We start from the raw sequence: 18,013 nt of genomic DNA, 5'->3' as shown, positions 1-18,013 counted from the left end.
ATTATCCACCTTTCCAGGACGTGATGGGTGACGAGGATATAGAAAACTAGATATAAGCTGCCTGGATGAGAGCGCCCCCTAGAGCAGGGGCAGCACTGATGCTGCGGGGGCTTGTACACCAGGAGAGGGGCTCCACGTGCCTCCCTCTCCTCAGTGTGCGCCTGCCTGGCCCCGCCCCTCCTGTCGTCACTGTTTACAGCGTTGCCCAGGAGACCGGCAGCCGGGACCCGCACAGCGGCCACCGAGCAGCGGCACCGCAGTATGTGAGTACAGGGCGCTCTGCCAGTCCGGGGGCGGGAGGGGAGGCGCATGCTGGGCGTTGTAGTGCCGCTCTCAGTAGTGGAGCCCATTAGTATCCTACCTGTCAGGTGCTCACCTATAGGAAACGAGGGGTTCTCAATCTGCCTCTGTCAGCTCTGAAGCAGAGTGCCACAGAATGGGAACATTTACACCTAATTTGGTGAATTTCTTAGGGTCCTGCTCCATTTCCTGGTGAAAATGTATGTTCACACAGGACAGAAGTGCTCATGTGTTCCATACAGATGTGTGACCGGCACAGGTGTGGGTGCGGATTTGCCTGGGACCTCACCCGCTCTATTGCAAAGAGCGAAATGCGTGATGGAGACCCGCCGCATAAGGGTATGTTCACACGACGGATATCCTTTGTGGAAATCAGCAGGATAAAGGGCTCGTTCGCACATACGAGTTCCGTATACGGAACCATTCATTTCAATGGTTCCGCAAAAAAAAAACGGAATGTACTCCGTATGCATACCATTTCTGTATTTCCGTTCCGTTGAAAGATAGAACATGTCCTATTATTGCCCACAAATCATGTTCCGTGGCTCCATTCAAGTCAATGGATCCGCCAAAAAACCGGAACACATATGGAATGTACTCCTTATGTCTTCCGTATCCGTTCCATTTTTGCGGAACCATCTATTGAAAATGTTATGCCTAGCCTAATTTTTTCTGTGTAATTACTGTATACTGTATATGCCATACGGAAAAATGGAATGGAACCGGAAACACTACTAAAAAAAAAAAAATGGATCTGGAAAAAACGGCCCGCAAAACACTGAAAAAGATATACGGTCGTGTGAACGAGCCCTAAGGGTATGTTCGCAACAGATTTTTGGCATGAATTCCACATTAATTTCAGCAGGGAATCCGCACCGGAAAACATACATTTTTTTTTAATGCTTGCGGTTTTAAAAACCTCAACATGGAAAAACAAGTGCCCTGTCCATTCTTTATCCGCATCCAGACTCCCCATTAAAAATGGGCAAGAATAAAAATCCACCTCCAAACTGCATGAAAAAATGTCAGATTCCGCAGCAGTTTTTTTCAGCATAGAAAATACTCTGAATTGACAGATTGTAGATCTAAAATCCGCATTGCAGGTTTTACGCTGCAGATTTTTTTTCACTGCATGTCAAGCAGATTGAGGCAGCTGAAGGCATCTGTGTTGGTCCCATGTTCACACTGCTGAGAAAAATGAAGTTTTAATATATGCAAATGAGCCTCTAGGAGCAATGGGGGCGTTGCCATTACACCTAGAGGCTCTGATCTCTCTGCAACTGCCGCCCCCTCTCTACTTTGATTGACAGGGCCAGGTGTGATAATTTACTGGTCCTGTCAAAGTGGAGAGGGCGTGGCAGTTGCGGAGAGAGCTGAGCCTCTAGGTGTAACGGCAACGCCCCCATTGCTCCTAGAGGCTAATTTGCATATATTACAACTTCATTTTTCTCAGCAATGGAGGTGGATTTTCATTCCTGACCACTTTCAATGGGAGGTTTGGCAGGAAGTCTGTCACACCCAAGGGCTCAGATGTGTGGGGGCAGTTATGAGGGATCATACTGTGTGGGGGGCACATACTGTGCGAGGTCAGTTATGGGGGCTCAAACTGTGTCGAGGCATTACTCAGTTGAGGGGGTACATGTGGGGACGTTCTACTCTGATGGGGCACTAAGGGAGCATTCTATTGTGTGGAGGCACTTAGGAGCATCATACTATGTCAGGGGCACTGGGTGCATCATTACTGTTAGAGGGGCACTAAGGGGGTATTCTATGTGGGCGGGGGCAGCGAGTAGCATCGAACTCCTCTAAAAGTACTGACTTATCACACCAGTGACAGACCACTGAAATCAGCTGATCTGTCACTACACTATGCTGCTGTTATGATGGTGGTCCATGCCCACCACTGTTGCACTTCTCTGGGCAGACGGGCAGACACACAGGCTGCATTACTAACCCTGTCCCTGCTGCTCCTCCTTTGCCCTTTTGCAGTGGGCCTGGCCGCTGGTGCTCCATCTTCCAGTTTGTGCTGCAGGCCCAGCCTGTGTTTTCCTGCCCAGGTCTTCTGTCTGCCTGTAAGGTGCATGCGCGTGTGCTCCTCAGCCCATAAAGGCAAGCACGCCCACGCCCTAATCTTCACCAGCCTATGACTGGCCACATAATGGTATTTAAGGCCCCTTTCACTAGGGGAGGGTGCCTGAGCTTTAGGTTGTCTAGCTTGCTCGTTCCCTGTGAAGGTATGCCATTCTGTTTGTCTGTGTACTGACCTCTGCCCGTTTACTGTCTCTGACCCTCTGCCTCCTGACTACTGCCTGTTTACTTTATTGACTCTTTGCTACCTGCCCCAACCTCGGACTTGTTTCATCCATGCGCATTTATTCTGCCTGCCCTGACCACTACCTGTTTCCTGACTAAGAGCCTAGTCTGATCCTCCATGCTTCGCACTGGTGTCAGCTAGGGTTCGGCGATATACCGGTATCACGATATACCGCGGTATTAAAAAAACGGCGATATGGCGATATCGCCCTTTCCTAAATACCGCGGTATTTCGTGACGTCATAGAAGCGGTCATGTGCGCTGACCGCTTCTAAATCTGCGGCCGCCCGCCCCAGCATGAACCGATACGGGACATTTGCAGAGTACTTGTACCCGTGCAAATGTCCCCGATACCTGCTGACCGCTTGCGGCGGCTCTCTCAGCAGTTCGGCCGGCGTGGGGGAGGGAAGGAATTCTGTGACTCGCATTCCCGGCACCCGACCTCTGAGAGGACGCTGTGATCCACGCAATTAACCCCTCAGGTGATCACAGCGTCCTCTCAGAGGTCGGGTGCCGGGAATGTTCTTAAGTCCCTGCATTGGTGGCAGTGGGCCCCCCTCCTCCCTCCCTCCCTCCCCAGTATTAATCATTGGAGGCCACAGGGTCGACCCCCCATCATTGGTGGCAGTGGGCCCCCCTCCTCCCTCCCTCCCCAGTATTAATCATTGGCGGCCACAGGGTCATCCCCCCATCATTGGTGGCAGTGGGCCCCCCCTCCTTCGCCAGTATTAATCATTAGAGGCCACAGGGTCCTCCCCCCATCATTGTTGGCAGTGGGCCCCCCTCCTCCCTCCCCAGTATTAATCATTGGAGGCCACAGGGTCCCCCTCCCCCCCATCATTGGTGGCAGTTTGCAGTTCCGATCGGAGTCCCAGCAGTGTAATGCTGGGGCTCCGATCGGTTACCATGGTAGCCAGGACGCTACTGAAGCCCTGGCTGCCATGGTATGTTAGTGAGCAGCATTATACTCACGTGAGTCGTGGCCGCCGGGCGCTCCATCTTCTGTCTGTGCGGCGCATTGCTAATGCTATAAGCCTTAGCAATGCGCCGTACAGACAGAAGATGGAGCGCCCGGCGGCCACGACTCACGTGAGTATAATGCTGCTCACTAACATACCATGGCAGCCAGGGCTCCAGTAGCGTCCTGGCTACCATGGTAACCGATCGGAGCCCCAGCATTACACTGCTGGGACTCCGATCGGAACTGCAAACTGCCACCAATGATGGGGGGGGGAGGGGGACCCTGTGGCCTCCAATGATTAATACTGGGGAGGGAGGAGGGGGGCCCACTGCCACCAATGATGGGGGGTCGACCCTGTGGCCTCCAATGATTAATACTGGGGAGGGAGGGAGGAGGGGGGCCCACTGCCAACAATGATGGGGGGAGGACCCTGTGGCCTCTAATGATTAATACTGGGGAAGGAGGGGGGGCCCACTGCCACCAATGATGGGGGGATGACCCTGTGGCCTCCAATGATTAATACTGGGGAGGGAGGGAGGAGGGGGGCCCACTGCCACCAATGATGGGGGGTCGACCCTGTGGCCTCCAATGATTAATACTGGGGAGGGAGGGAGGAGGGGGGCCCACTGCCAACAATGATGGGGGGAGGACCCTGTGGCCTCTAATGATTAATACTGGGGAAGGAGGGGGGGGCCCACTGCCACCAATGATGGGGGGATGACCCTGTGGCCTCCAATGATTAATACTGGGGAGGGGGGGCCCACTGCAACCAATGATGGGAGGGGGACCCTGTGGCCACTGCCACCAATGATTAATACTAGGGGGTGGGGGTGGAGTTACCAGAGGGGGCTGATAAGAGGGAGAGGCTGGGAGGCACATGAGGGGCTGATCAGAGGCTGGGGGCTCCATCTTCTGTCTGTGCGGCTCCATCTTCTGTCTGTGCGGCGCATTGCTAATGCTATAAGCCTTAGCAATGCGCCGTACAGACAGAAGATGGAGCGCCCGGCGGCCACGACTCACGTGAGTATAATGCTGCTCACTAACATACCATGGCAGCCAGGGCTCCAGTAGCGTCCTGGCTACCATGGTAACCGATCGGAGCCCCAGCATTACACTGCTGGGACTCCGATCGGAACTGCAAACTGCCACCAATGATGGGGGGGGAGGGGGACCCTGTGGCCTCCAATGATTAATACTGGGGAGGGAGGAGGGGGGCCCACTGCCACCAATGATGGGGGGTCGACCCTGTGGCCTCCAATGATTAATACTGGGGAGGGAGGGAGGAGGGGGGCCCACTGCCAACAATGATGGGGGGAGGACCCTGTGGCCTCTAATGATTAATACTGGGGAAGGAGGGGGGGCCCACTGCCACCAATGATGGGGGGATGACCCTGTGGCCTCCAATGATTAATACTGGGGAGGGAGGGAGGAGGGGGGCCCACTGCCACCAATGATGGGGGGTCGACCCTGTGGCCTCCAATGATTAATACTGGGGAGGGAGGGAGGAGGGGGGCCCACTGCCAACAATGATGGGGGGAGGACCCTGTGGCCTCTAATGATTAATACTGGGGAAGGAGGGGGGGGCCCACTGCCACCAATGATGGGGGGATGACCCTGTGGCCTCCAATGATTAATACTGGGGAGGGGGGGCCCACTGCAACCAATGATGGGAGGGGGACCCTGTGGCCACTGCCACCAATGATTAATACTAGGGGGTGGGGGTGGAGTTACCAGAGGGGGCTGATAAGAGGGAGAGGCTGGGAGGCACATGAGGGGCTGATCAGAGGCTGGGGGCTGTTTTTTGGACTTTTGGTCAGTGGTCACAAAATGTGTTATTTATTTAATTGTTATAATTGGTATCAGTGAGTACTTAAATAAGAGTATCGGTACTCGGTCTAAAAAAAAATTGTATCGGGACATCCCTACTATAAACCACTCGTTCTGGTACAGAATTAACCCTGTAATGTTTTTGTTGTTACTAGAAGTCAATTGACTAGTTACAGATACCCGAAATAGTGAAAAATGACATATAAATGTATAACAATTAACGTCTCCTTGTGGCTGCCCCCATACAGTATACGGTAACGTCTCCTTGTGGCTGCCTGGCTGCCCCATACAGTATAACGTCTCCTTGTGGCTGCCCGACTGCCCCCATACAGTGTAACGTCTCCTTGTGGCTGCCCGGCTGCCCCCATACAGTGTAACGTCTCCTTGTGGCTGCCCCATACAGTATAACGGCTCCTTGTGGCCCCAAGTGTTTTTTTCTTCTAAATGGGCATTTATCGCGATATATATCGTTATCGCGATAAATTTCTTAATATCGTTATCGTGGGAATTCTTTTGATATCGTCCAACCCTAGTGTCAGCTGCCAACCACACTGAGACCATTCCTGATTCATGATCAGATCCCCATTTCAGACCTCAGATCAGAACCCCAATATCAGACCTCAGATCAGACCCCTTTGTCATACCTCAGATCAGACACTCATCAGAGATAAAATAAATGAACATACCTCTTCTGCTCCGCCGCCGTCCAGTGGTCTCTCCTGCACTCCCCGTTCTGTGTCCTGCTCCGGGCCCGCGCTGCACTGTGACCTGATTGTATACAACGTCAGGTTATAGTACACGCACCATGTCCTGATGCTGTACACACCCAGGACGGTGGAGCCTGGAGGAGGACCAGGGAGCCATGAGTACAGGCAGTGCTACAGTCACCATTCCCCTCGGCAACTGTATAGTAGTGAGCTCTTTCATAATGAAAGCGCTCACTAGTATTTGCTTTATAAGTTGCACTGCTATTTCTCCCTCACTGTTGGAGGAAAAAAGTGTGTCTTATAAAGCGAAAAATATGATTAGACTTTTGCCATTATCCTAATGTCTTGGTATACAGAGATGTCTCTGTAGATTTTACATGAATACATGAAATTCCTTCCCTTGATAGCGGTGTGCTCTCTAGTACACTGGGAAGGTGTCAGTCTTTCATACAGAAGTTTGTGCGTGTGAGTCCTAGGATAACCACAAAATTTATTTAGTAATCACTAAAATATAATGGGCCAAAATAAATTACAATAAACACATTTTTGTATATGTATACATATACTACTCAGGAAATTTCAGGATGAACCTAAAATGCACTCTAACCTTTACAGGTGAACTTAATGTGACCATCTCTAAACTTTTGAATGCACGTGTACAACTGTTCAATGTTTCAGTACTTTTTGCACAACTTGCTGTTCTCTAACAAGCAGCTTAACGGCAAAATTCAGAACAGGTTTTTGATCCATGAATCGCCCAATACATTTTTTCGTTCAAATTAGAATTGGTATTTAAACAGTCCTCCTCATCATGCTGTTCACATTTTGACATCATGAGACCAAGACGACACCTAACAATTGGTCATCAGTACCTCACCATTGCGAGGCTTCAAGCAGGATGTTGTCAGACAGAAGTGGCCACTGAGCTTAGAGTGTCACAGAGTGTCATCAAGTGATGTTGGAGACGTCAAGGAGAGCGCTAGGCATCAGCCACTGATGTCACCAGACGAGCCTTTGGTGGTGGTGGTGGTGTTAGTGTGGGCAAGTGTCTAGTCAATACAGAATTTCCCTACACTTTGTGAATGGTACAGTGACAAGCCCATACTACTTGAATAACATAATTAATCCAGTCATTATGCCTCTGCATGAACACCACAGGCCTAATTTCATCTTCATGGATGACAAGGCGCCAGCTTAGGCTCGAGGTTGCATCATTAGGGAACGGCTGCTGGAGTGGCCTGCACTTTCTCCAGACATGAATTCCATTGAAAACCTATGGGATCAGCTGAGATGATGTGTAAAGGCTTGTAACTCTGTACCCCAGAACCTCAATGACTTTAGGGCCGCCCTTCAAGAAGACTGGGATGCCATGCCTCAGCAGACAATAAGTTGACTTGTGAACAGCATGAGACGTCAAACTGTAATTGATGCTCAAGGCCACATGACAAGTTATTGACATTTTTGTGGGGGTATACACACCACTGGTGTTGGCTTTTGTTTCGATAAACTGTTTGAGATGAGGAAATCCCCATTGCATGTTTCTACCTAAATGCCCTACGTTCATGACATAATATCACTGTAGAGTGAACTTCTTTTGTTTACCATAAATTTCACCCGAAAGCCAAATTTCTCTAACTTTTTGTGAGTAACATAACATAGTAACATAGTACATAAGGCCGAAAAAAGACACCTGTCCATCCAGTTCGGCCTGTCATCCTGCAAGTTGATCAAGAGGAAAGCAAAAAAAATTACCCCTGTGAGGTAGAAGCCAATTTTTCTCACTTTAGGGGAATAAAAAATTCCTTCCCGACTCCAATCAGGCAATCAGAATAACTCCCTGGATCAACGACCCCTCTCTAGTAGCTATAGCCTGTAATATTATTACACTCCAGAAATACATCCAGGCCCCTCTTGAATTCCTTTATTGTACTCACCATCACCACCTCCTCAGGCAGAGAGTTCCATAGTCTCACTGCTCTTACCGTAAAGAATCCTCTTCTATGTTTGTGTACAAACCTTCTTTCCTCCAGACGCAGATGATGTCCCCTCGTCACAGTCACAGTCCTGGGGATAAATAGATGATAGGAGAGATCTCTGTACTGACCCCTGATATATTTATACATAGTAATTAGATCTCCCCTTAGTCGTCTTTTTTTCTAAAGTGAATAACCCTAATTTTCAGGGTACTGTAGTTGCCCCATTCCAGTTATTACTTTAGTTGCCCTCCTCTGGACCCTCTCCAGCTCTGCTATGTCTGCCTTGTTCACAGGAGCCCAGAACTGTACACAGTACTCCATGTGTGGTCTGACTGAGTGATTTTTAAAGTGGCAGGACTATGTTCTCATCACGGGCATCTATGCCCCTTTTGATGCAACCCATTATCTTATTGGCCTTGGCAGCAGCTGCCTGACACTGGTTTTTGCAGCTTAGTTTGCTGTTTATTCCTAGATCCTTTTCCATGTCAGTGTTACCCAGTGTTTTACCATTTAGTATGTACGGGTGACTTGCATTATTCCTTCCCATGTGCATAACTTTACATTTGTCAGTGTTAAACCTCATCTGCCACTTATCTGCCCAAGCCTCCAATCTATCCAGATCCCTCTGTAGTAGTATACTGTCCTCTTCAGTGTATATTACTTTACACAGTTTAGTGTCATCTGCGAAACATGATATTTTACTATGCAAGCCTTCTACAAGATCATTAATAATTATATTGAAGAGAATAGGGCCCAATACTGACCCCTGAGGTACCCCACTAGTGACAGTGACCCAATCTGAGTGTGTACCACTAACAATCACCCTCTGTTTTCTATCATTGAGCCAGTTACTTACCCACTTACAGACGTTTTCTCCCAGTCCGAGCATTCTCATTTTATATACTAACCTTTTATGTGGTACAGTGTCAAATGCTTTGGAGAAGTCCAGATACACGACATCCATTGATTCGCCGCTGTCAAGTCTAGAACTTACCTCCTCATAGAAACTGATTAAATTAGTTTGGCATGACCGATCCCTCATGAAGCCATGCTGATATGGCGTTATTTGCTCTAACATAGCATCTCTCAGAAAACCTACAAACAGTTTACCCACAACAGATGTTAAACTTACCGGCCTATAGTTTCCAGGCTCTGTTTTTGGACCCTTTTTGAATATTGGCACCACATTTGCTATGCGCCAATCCTGTGGGACATTCCCTGTCAGTATAGAGTCCGCAAATATCAGAAATAAGGGTCTGGCTATGACATTACTTAATTCCCTTAGGATACGGGGGTGTATGCCATCCGGTCCTGGCGATTTGTCTATTTTAATCTTTTTAAGTCGCTGTTGTACTTCTTCATGGGTCAGACAGGACACTTTTAATGGGGAATTTATTTTTACATTCAGCATTTCATCTGACAGTTTATTTTCCTCAGTGAATACATTGGAGAAAAAAATATTTAACAGCTTTGCTTTCTCCTCGTCGCTCTCTGCGACTCCCCTCTCATTACTCTTTAAAGAGCCGACACCTTCGGATTTATACTTTTTAACATTTATATAATTGAAGAACATTTTAGGGTTAGTTTTACTCTCTTTGGCAATTAATCTCTCGGTCTCTAGTTTGGCCGCTTTTATATAGTTATATAGTTTAAAAGTTAGACTTTTGCTGTTATCCCCATGAAATGGTATACAGAGATGTATCTGCAGGTTCCGCTGCATTGTACATACTTTATATAAATACTAATGAAGGTTTTTAGTTGGAGAAATTCTTCCTGTAAATAACAGTGTGCTCTGTAGCGCCATCCGTGTTTCATCCGTGTTTCACGGATCATTAAGAAGAGATGCTTTAAAAATTATTTTTCAGCTGTTCAGTGTCAGTGAAACACGGACAGCAAAAAACGGACACACGGACCCAACACGGATCCTTCTTGGATAGCTTCACGGATGCATCACTGACCACCTGGTCACGGATTTGAGCACAGACACGGACGTGTGAATGAGGCTTAAGACTTAATACATTTTAAATATGCAGGGTTATCCCCTCACACTGTGAGAACAATGTTTGGGGATACCCCCAGGAGTGATATATGGGACTCCCAGCGCGGGGACTCCCAACTGCCTGCTGTGTTAAATAATGGATGACATGCATAAAGCAAAAATTCCCGGTAAGGTCCATTGCCAGTCCGCCCCTGGAGAGGAGTGATTCCTTTGTGAAAAGAAGCCTGCAGGTCTCTTCCCAAGCAGATATACACTGCTCAAAAAAATAAAGGGAACACTTAAACAACACAATGTAACTCCAAGTCAATCACACTTCTGTGAAATCAAACTGTCCACTTAGGAAGCAACACTGAGTGACAATCAATTTCACATGCTGTTGTGCAAATGGGATAGACAACAGGTGGAAATTATAGGCAATTAGCAAGACACCCCCAATAAAGGAGTGGTTCTGCAGGTGGTAACCACAGACCACTTCTCAGTTCCTATGCTTCCTGGCTGATGTTTTGGTCACTTTTGAATGCTGGCGGTGCTTTCACTCTAGTGGTAGCATGAGACGGAGTCTACAACCCACACAAGTGGCTCAGGTAGTGCAGCTTATCCAGGATGGCACATCAATGCGAGCTGTGGCAAGAAGGTTTGCTGTGTCTGTCAGCGTAGTGTCCAGAGCATGGTGGCGCTACCAGGAGACAGGCCAGTACATCAGGAGACGCGGAGGAGGCCGCAGGAGGGCAACAACCCAGCAGCAGGACCGTTACCTCCGCCTTTGTGCAAGGATGAACAGGAGGAGCACTGCCAGAGCCCTGCAAAATGACCTCCAGCAGGCCACAAATGTGCATGTGTCTGCTCAAACAGTCAGAAACAGACTCCATGAGGGTGATATGAGGGCCCGACATCCACAGGTGGGGGTTGTGCTTACAGCCCAACACCGTGCAATTGCCAGAGAACACCAAGATTGGCAAATTCGCCACTGGCGCCCTGTGCTCTTCACAGATGAAAGCAGGTTTACACTGAGCACATGTGACAGTGGTGACAGAGTCTTGAGACGCCGTGGAGAACGTTCTGCTGCCTGCAACATCCTCCAGCATGACCGGTTTGGCATTGGGTCAGTAATGGTGTGGGGTGGCATTTCTTTGGAGGGCCGCACAGCCCTCCATGTGCTCGCCAGAGGTAGCCTTAGGTACCGAGATGAGATCCTCAGACCCCTTGTGAGACCATATGCTGGTGCGGTTGGCCCTGGGACAGGTTCCTCCTAATGCAAGACAATGCTAGACTTGATGTGGCTGGAGTGTGTCAGCAGTTCCTGCAAGACGAAGGCATTGATGCTATGGACTGGCCCGCCCGTTCCCCAGACCTGAATCCAATTGAGCACATCTGGGACATCATGTCTCGCTCTATCCACCAACGTCACGTTGCACCACAGACTGTCCAGGAGTTGACAGATGCTTTAGTCCAGGTCTGGGAGGAGATCCCTCAGGAGAATGTCCGCCACCTCATCAGGAGCATGCACAGGCGTTGTAGGGAGGTCATACAGGCACGTGGAGGCCACACACACTACTGAGCCTCATTTTGACTTGTTTTAAGGACATTACATCAAAGTTAGATCAGCCTGTAGTGTGTTTTTCCACTTTAATTTTGAGTGTGACTCCAAATCCAGACCTCCATGGGTTGAAAAATTTGATTTCCATTTTTTTATTTTTGTAATTCAGATCTAGGATGTGTTATTTTTGTGTTCCCTTTATTTTTTTGAGCAGTGTATTAGGTTAATCATTGGGGTCTGGTTTAGAATTGTTTTGCAAATGGTGGATAGTAGTTGCTTTGGTGGCTTTTTATGTCGGATAATATTTTCAAACCAAGTAGGAGGTTTATTAAAATCTGGATGTTATAGTAAAGGTTGTAGAGCAAGGACAACCAAATGTTTTCTAACATTGCATCCTGTAGAGCAGCGGTCCCCAACCGCCGGGCCGCGGCCCAGGACCGGGCCGTGGAGGATTAATGGGGGGCTTATGGCTGACATGAGGGGCTAATGGGGGGCTTATGGCTGACATGAGGGGCTAATGGGGGGCTTATGGCTGACATGAGGGCTAATGGAGGGCTTATGGCTGACATGAGGGGCTAATGGGGGGCTTATGGCTGACATGAGGGGCTAACGGGGGGCTTATGGCTGACATGAGGGGCTAACGGGGTGCTTATGGCTGACATGAGGGGCTAATGGGGGGCTTATGGCTGACATGAGGGGCTAATGGGGGGCTTATGGCTGACATGAGGGGCTAATGGGGGGCTTATGGCTGACATGAGGGGCTAATGGGGGGCTTATGACTGACATGAGGGGCTAATGGGGGGCTTATGGCTGACATGAGGGGCTAATGGGGGGCTTATGGCTGACATGAGGGGCTAATGGGGGGCTTATGGCTGACATTGGGGGGGTTTATGGCTGACATTGGGGGGTTTATGGCTGACATTGGGGGGGTTTATGGCTGACATTGGGGGGGGGGGTTTATGGCTGACATTGGGGGCTGATAGATGGCTAAGGGTTTGGGGGTTGATCTGAGCCATTGGGGATCTGATCTGAGGTCTGATTAACATTGGGGGTCTGATTGCTGGTCTGACCTCAGGTGTAATGGAAAATATTTTTTTCTTATTGTTCTCCTCTAAAACTAGGTGCATCTTATAGGGCGAAAAATACGGTACAGTGCAGCAGAGACCAGTGCAGCAGAGACCAGTGCAGCAGAGACCAGTGCAGCAGAGACCAGTGCAGCAGAGACCATAGTCAGTTTATATAGTCATTATATAGTGTTATATATTTTAATATGCACCTTGTGTTTTGTTATGCGTGTGAATCAGTCAGCCCCGCCCACCCCCTAAGCCCCGCCCCAGAACCCCCACCCCCTTCCCGCCCCACCCGGTCCCTGGGAAAATTGTCTTGCATGAAACCGGTCCTTGGTGCAAAAAAGGTTGGGGACCACTGCTGTAGAGGATATACTGTATACTCTGTATGACATACACCATATGGCGGTGGTTTACATTGAGCGCATATGTCATGAGATTTGACCAACATAATGTAACGAGGGTCCGACTGGCCATATACTGTACAGGGACATTTCCCGGGGGCCACCTGAGCCCTCCTCATGACCACTGGCTGGGTACATAATGATGTGATACTCTCAGCAATAATTAATGCTAGGAGCATCAGATACTAATGCAGCTAGGCAGCAGCCGCAGGTGTCACCGTCCTGAGTATGGTGATAGGGCAGTATTTTATGCTGCCCTGTGGTATTTGGTTCTGCTGCAGCGGTATTTTGTGCTGCACTACGGTATTGCTGACTTGTGTTAGACTCGTTTACAACTTGGGGCCACTGTTAGTTTTTTTCCCAGGGCCACTTCCCAATAACAGTTAACATAATAAGAACAGAGCCTATTGTGGCATCGTACTGGTACCAGTGACGGTACTGTTCTCATTACCTATGTGCCATCTGTTTGCCAAGTGACAGACAGTGAGGCAGACTTATTAATACTGTCCTGAAGGTAGGAGAAAATGGCAAGGACGGCCCCACATTGTATGAATAATGTTCCTCACCTCTTGGCCGTCTACTGCAGGAAAACAATGGTGCACGGTCGTTAATACATTTGGTGCATTTTATGACTTTTTAGAATGTTGCTTTTTTAATGCTGAGGAGAAAGTTTAAAAAGAGTCTAATCGTTTTAGAGCACACGGCATGTAGTCCACTTTTGTGTCACAATTTGTGCCAGAATTCTTGTGCATTTTACCTTAATTAATCTGCCTTAGGTTTTGTTCACACATTTCCACTGCAGAATTTGCCTTTGTAACATGTCAATTTAGGCTGCGGTTCTCCACCGTGGATTTCCCCCCTTGCAGCCTATCAGCAGTGATGGCCAGTTCGCCCGCGAACACATGCGGGCTGCCATCTTAACTCACAAGTCCGGCGATGCACAGGTAAGGCTACTTTCACACTACCGTTCAGAGCGGATCCGTCTGCATTATATTGTAGAAAATTTCTAAGTGTGAAAGTAGCTTCAGACGGATCCGTCCAGACTTTACATTGAAAGTCAATGGGGGACGGATCCGTTTGAAAATTGAGCCATATAGTGTCAAATTCAAACGGATCCGTCCCCATTGACTTACATTGTAAGTCTGGACGGATCCGTTTGCCTCCGCACGGCCAGGCGGACACCCAAACGCTGCAAGCAGCGTTCAGGTGTCCGCTTGCTGAGCGGAACAGAGGCCAAGCGGAGCCAGACTGAGGCATTCTGAGCGGATCCGCGTCCACTCAGAATGCATTGGGGCTGGACGGATCCGTTCGGGGCCGCTTGTGAGAGCCTTCAAACGGAGCCCCGAACGCTAGTGTGAAAGTAGCCTAAGCCCTTACCTGTGCCTGTGCCGGGAGCCGGTCTGAAACAAATGCGGTCACCGGGAGCAGGCAGTTCCGACAACAGCCGCCGGGGGCCTTCATCGGGCTGTTCTCGGAACTGCCTGCTCCCGGTGACCGCATTTGTTTCAGACCGGCTCCCGGCACAGGCACAGATAAGGGCTTACCTGTGCATCGCCGGACTTGTGAGTTAAGAAGGCAGCCTGCATGTGTTCGCGGGCGAACTGGCCATCACTGCCTATCAGGCTACACAAATCTCCAGCAAAATCTGTGACAAATCTGTATTTAAAGGGATTATCCAATTTCAAGAAACCACCCCCCACATGTGACGGGCCCCTCACCAGTAATATCCTTACCCTTCTCCCTGCTCCTGGTCTCCGCATCACCGCTTCTGCTTCTCCCTGCACACAGATGAAAACAGGGGGGGGGGGGGGGTTCGCCTCGCCTCCCTAGCATCTTGCCATTGGCTGCTCCCCCCAACACCGGATGTTTTCATCCCTGTGCAGGGAGAAGCAGCAGTGGCGATGCGGGGACCAGGAGCAGGGTAAGTATATTACCGATGAGGGGCCCGGCACATGTGGGTTTTTTCTTGAAACTGTATAACCCCTTTAATGCCATACATACCACATTTTTTTATGTCTTTTTTTCTGGCATTTTATTCCCTATAGAGAAGGAGATGGAAAAATGTCTGAAAAAAAGTCATAGCTTCAACATGTTGCGTTTTCCAAAAATGAGAGACAAAAAACACCACCAAAATAGAAAAAAAAAACACCATTAGACAAAAAGAGGCTTATGTGTCCTGCATTTCATATTTCGCATACACGCATCTGCAGCTGGCGTTTTCTCCAGCAAAAAAACGCACCAAAAATTTCAGGTGGCAAAATCGTCCCAAGAAACCTCTAGTTTTTTCTTAATATCAATTTTTTTTGTGGCAAATTTTTCTAAGCAACTGTGAACTTTTTTTCCCTGATATCCATATAAATCCAGAAAAAAACACACCAAAAGCTTCAATATGCTAAAACAGCAGAGACTGAAAAAAATGCTGCCTAATTAACAAAAATGGCAAAAAAAGGACTTGTGTGTCCTGCATGTCATATTTCCCTTAGGCCCCCTGTACACGAACGTGTGCACCCCGTGGTCGTGCTGCGGTCCGCAAAATGCGGGCCGCAAAGCACGAACACAGTCCGTGGGGCAGCCGCAGCGGATCGCGGACCCATTCACTTGAATGGGTCCGCGATCCGGCCGTTCCGCAAAAAGATAGGACATGTTCTGAATAGGTCCGCATCCGTGATGCGGAATGCCCACGGAACGGCACCTGATCCGCAAATGCAGTCCACAATACGGCAACGGGAAGCACACGTTCGTGTGCAGGGGGCCTTAGACCTTTAGCTATTATATGGAGCTGTATGTTTACCGCAAAAAAATGGACCCAAAAAACGCAGGTGCAATAATTGCCAATAAAACCTCAAACACCACAAAAAATGTATGTATGAACCTAACCTTAGGCTTTTTCTTGCACTTTTACATTTTTAGTGCCAGTTCCAAATGCTAGCTGAATGTCTGTGTTTTTTGTCTAGTGACCTTTTTTTCCTAAATGTGGATTGTTTTTGCATTTTAAAATAATGGTCAGAAAGTTCATGTGTGTAGGGGCAGCTTAGGATGGTCTAATGGTGTATTTTTGTAACGGAACTAAAATCCTGTCACCAGATATTAGTTAAAAGACTATAGTATAATCGGCAGCATATTCATTATTCACGTATTATCATGGCAGTTATGCGGTTTTCATTGTTGGTTTCAATGTATTTCCCTGAAAATTCATGGTTAATTTGCCTATTTCACGTCCTTAACATGAAACCCGCCTGCCTTTTCCTTATGCATTTACCCCTTTTCTCTTTCCAAATCATTCATTGTGCAGATATGAAGGGCTGAAACCTTGCAGTGTGCCAGAGCCGTGTCTAGAGGCTGCTCCAGGGCCCTGGTACCTAAGCAGTACTATAGCGGCATGTGATTGCTGGGAGGAACCTGTTAGTATTTTGTATCAGGCAGGGTTGGATTTATTAAAAAGAATGGGGTGATGGCAACAATCAGAGTAGGTCCATTCCTATACAATGCCTACACAACAGAGCCCTCATTGACCAAATAATACTGCCACACAGTGCCTAACTAATACCGCCATGCAGTTTACACAAAATTCCTCCATATAGGACAGCCCTCAGAAAACCACAGATTGAGGAACACTGATTTAGAACCTAGGTTCTCGATTTGCACTATGTGTACACCCAGTATTACTTGCCATGTATGCTCAGGGCACTTGGATTATTCTCATGCTGCATTTTTATTAGGCCTCATGCACACGACCTCCGTTCTGTTTTTTTTTGCGGATAGGATGGGGACCCATTCATTTCAATGGATCAACAAAAAATGCTGATAGTTCATCCGTTTGTGTTCCGCGTCCGTTGTCCGTGTTTCCCTTCAGAAAAAAAAATATAGTGCATATCCTACTTTTTTCACATTTGCGGACAAGGATAGACATTTATTACAAGGGATCTGTGGAAAAAAAACGGATCCTCAAAAAGGAAAACGGATGCCACATCCGTTTTTCTTGGCGGACGCACAATTTGCGGATGCAAAAAACAACTGTCGTGTGCATGAGGCCTTAGGTACAGATGTGGATAAAATTGTCAGTACTCTTCCCTTAAAGGGGTTGTCCGGGTTCAGAGCTGAACCCGGACATACCCTTATTTTCACCCAGGCAGCCCCCCTGAGGCTAGAACCGGAGCATCTCATGCTTGCTAGATCACGCAGGGTACAGGCTCTTTTGTTTACAATAACACACTGCCGGGCGGAAGCTTCGGTGACGTCACCGGCTCTGATGGGCGGGCTTTAGTGCTGCCCTAGCAGTTTTACTGGCTAGGGCCGCGCTAAAGCCCGCCCATCAGTGCCGATGACCTCACCGGGCTTCCTGGCAACCCTATGGAGAGCCTGGTATGTCACCGGAACTCCTGAAAATGTCTTTGCCCTGCGCGATTTAGCGCAGGGCAAAGGAGAGCATCGGAGCATGAATGCTCAAGTCAGGGGGGCTGCCGGGGCGAAAATGGAGGTATGTCCGGGTTCAGAGCTGAACCCGGACAACCCCTTTCAGGAAAGAAGAACCCACAATGGTGACTGAAATAACTGGAAACTGACAAAAGTAATAATAAATAAAAATGTACTGAAATTCAGCTAATGAAAATCAGACTTTGTTTTTGAATTGTGGTTCAACAGAATATTTTTAAAAAACACTGTCTCGGCCAAAGTGGACTTAATGGGAGATGAGCAAGGAGGAAACTACTGTTGAAAGCAAATCATAAAAAAGTGGGAATGCATATTGACAAGCCACAAAGCTTCTGGGAGAACGTCCTTTGGTCCCATCAGATCTATGTTAAAAAAAACATTGTACCTACTGTGAAACATGGAGGAGGCTTAGTTATGTTTTCGGGCTACTTTGCTGCATCTTGTATGGCATGCGTCTTGAGTCTGTGCAGGGTACAATGATATCTCAAGAC

At 48.3% G+C, this 18,013-nt stretch overlaps 1 protein-coding gene across 1 annotated transcript in view; it reads left to right on the top strand.

Annotated features, from left to right (window-relative positions):
- The first annotated feature begins 216 nt into the window (after window positions 1–216).
- The window catches only part of NEK10 (NIMA related kinase 10), a 266,495-nt gene continuing 248,698 nt past the window's right edge, over window positions 217–18,013 (top strand). Inside the window, exon 1 of the mRNA XM_040432102.1 lies at window positions 217–263. The gene's annotated coding sequence lies outside the window, so the exon portion shown is untranslated. The remainder of the gene's footprint in view (window positions 264–18,013) is intronic.

The sequence above is a fragment of the Bufo bufo genome, chromosome 5, assembly GCF_905171765.1.
Source record: "Bufo bufo chromosome 5, aBufBuf1.1, whole genome shotgun sequence".
Taxonomy (NCBI): domain Eukaryota; kingdom Metazoa; phylum Chordata; class Amphibia; order Anura; family Bufonidae; genus Bufo; species Bufo bufo.
This window is presented reverse-complemented; position numbering and strand designations above follow the sequence as displayed.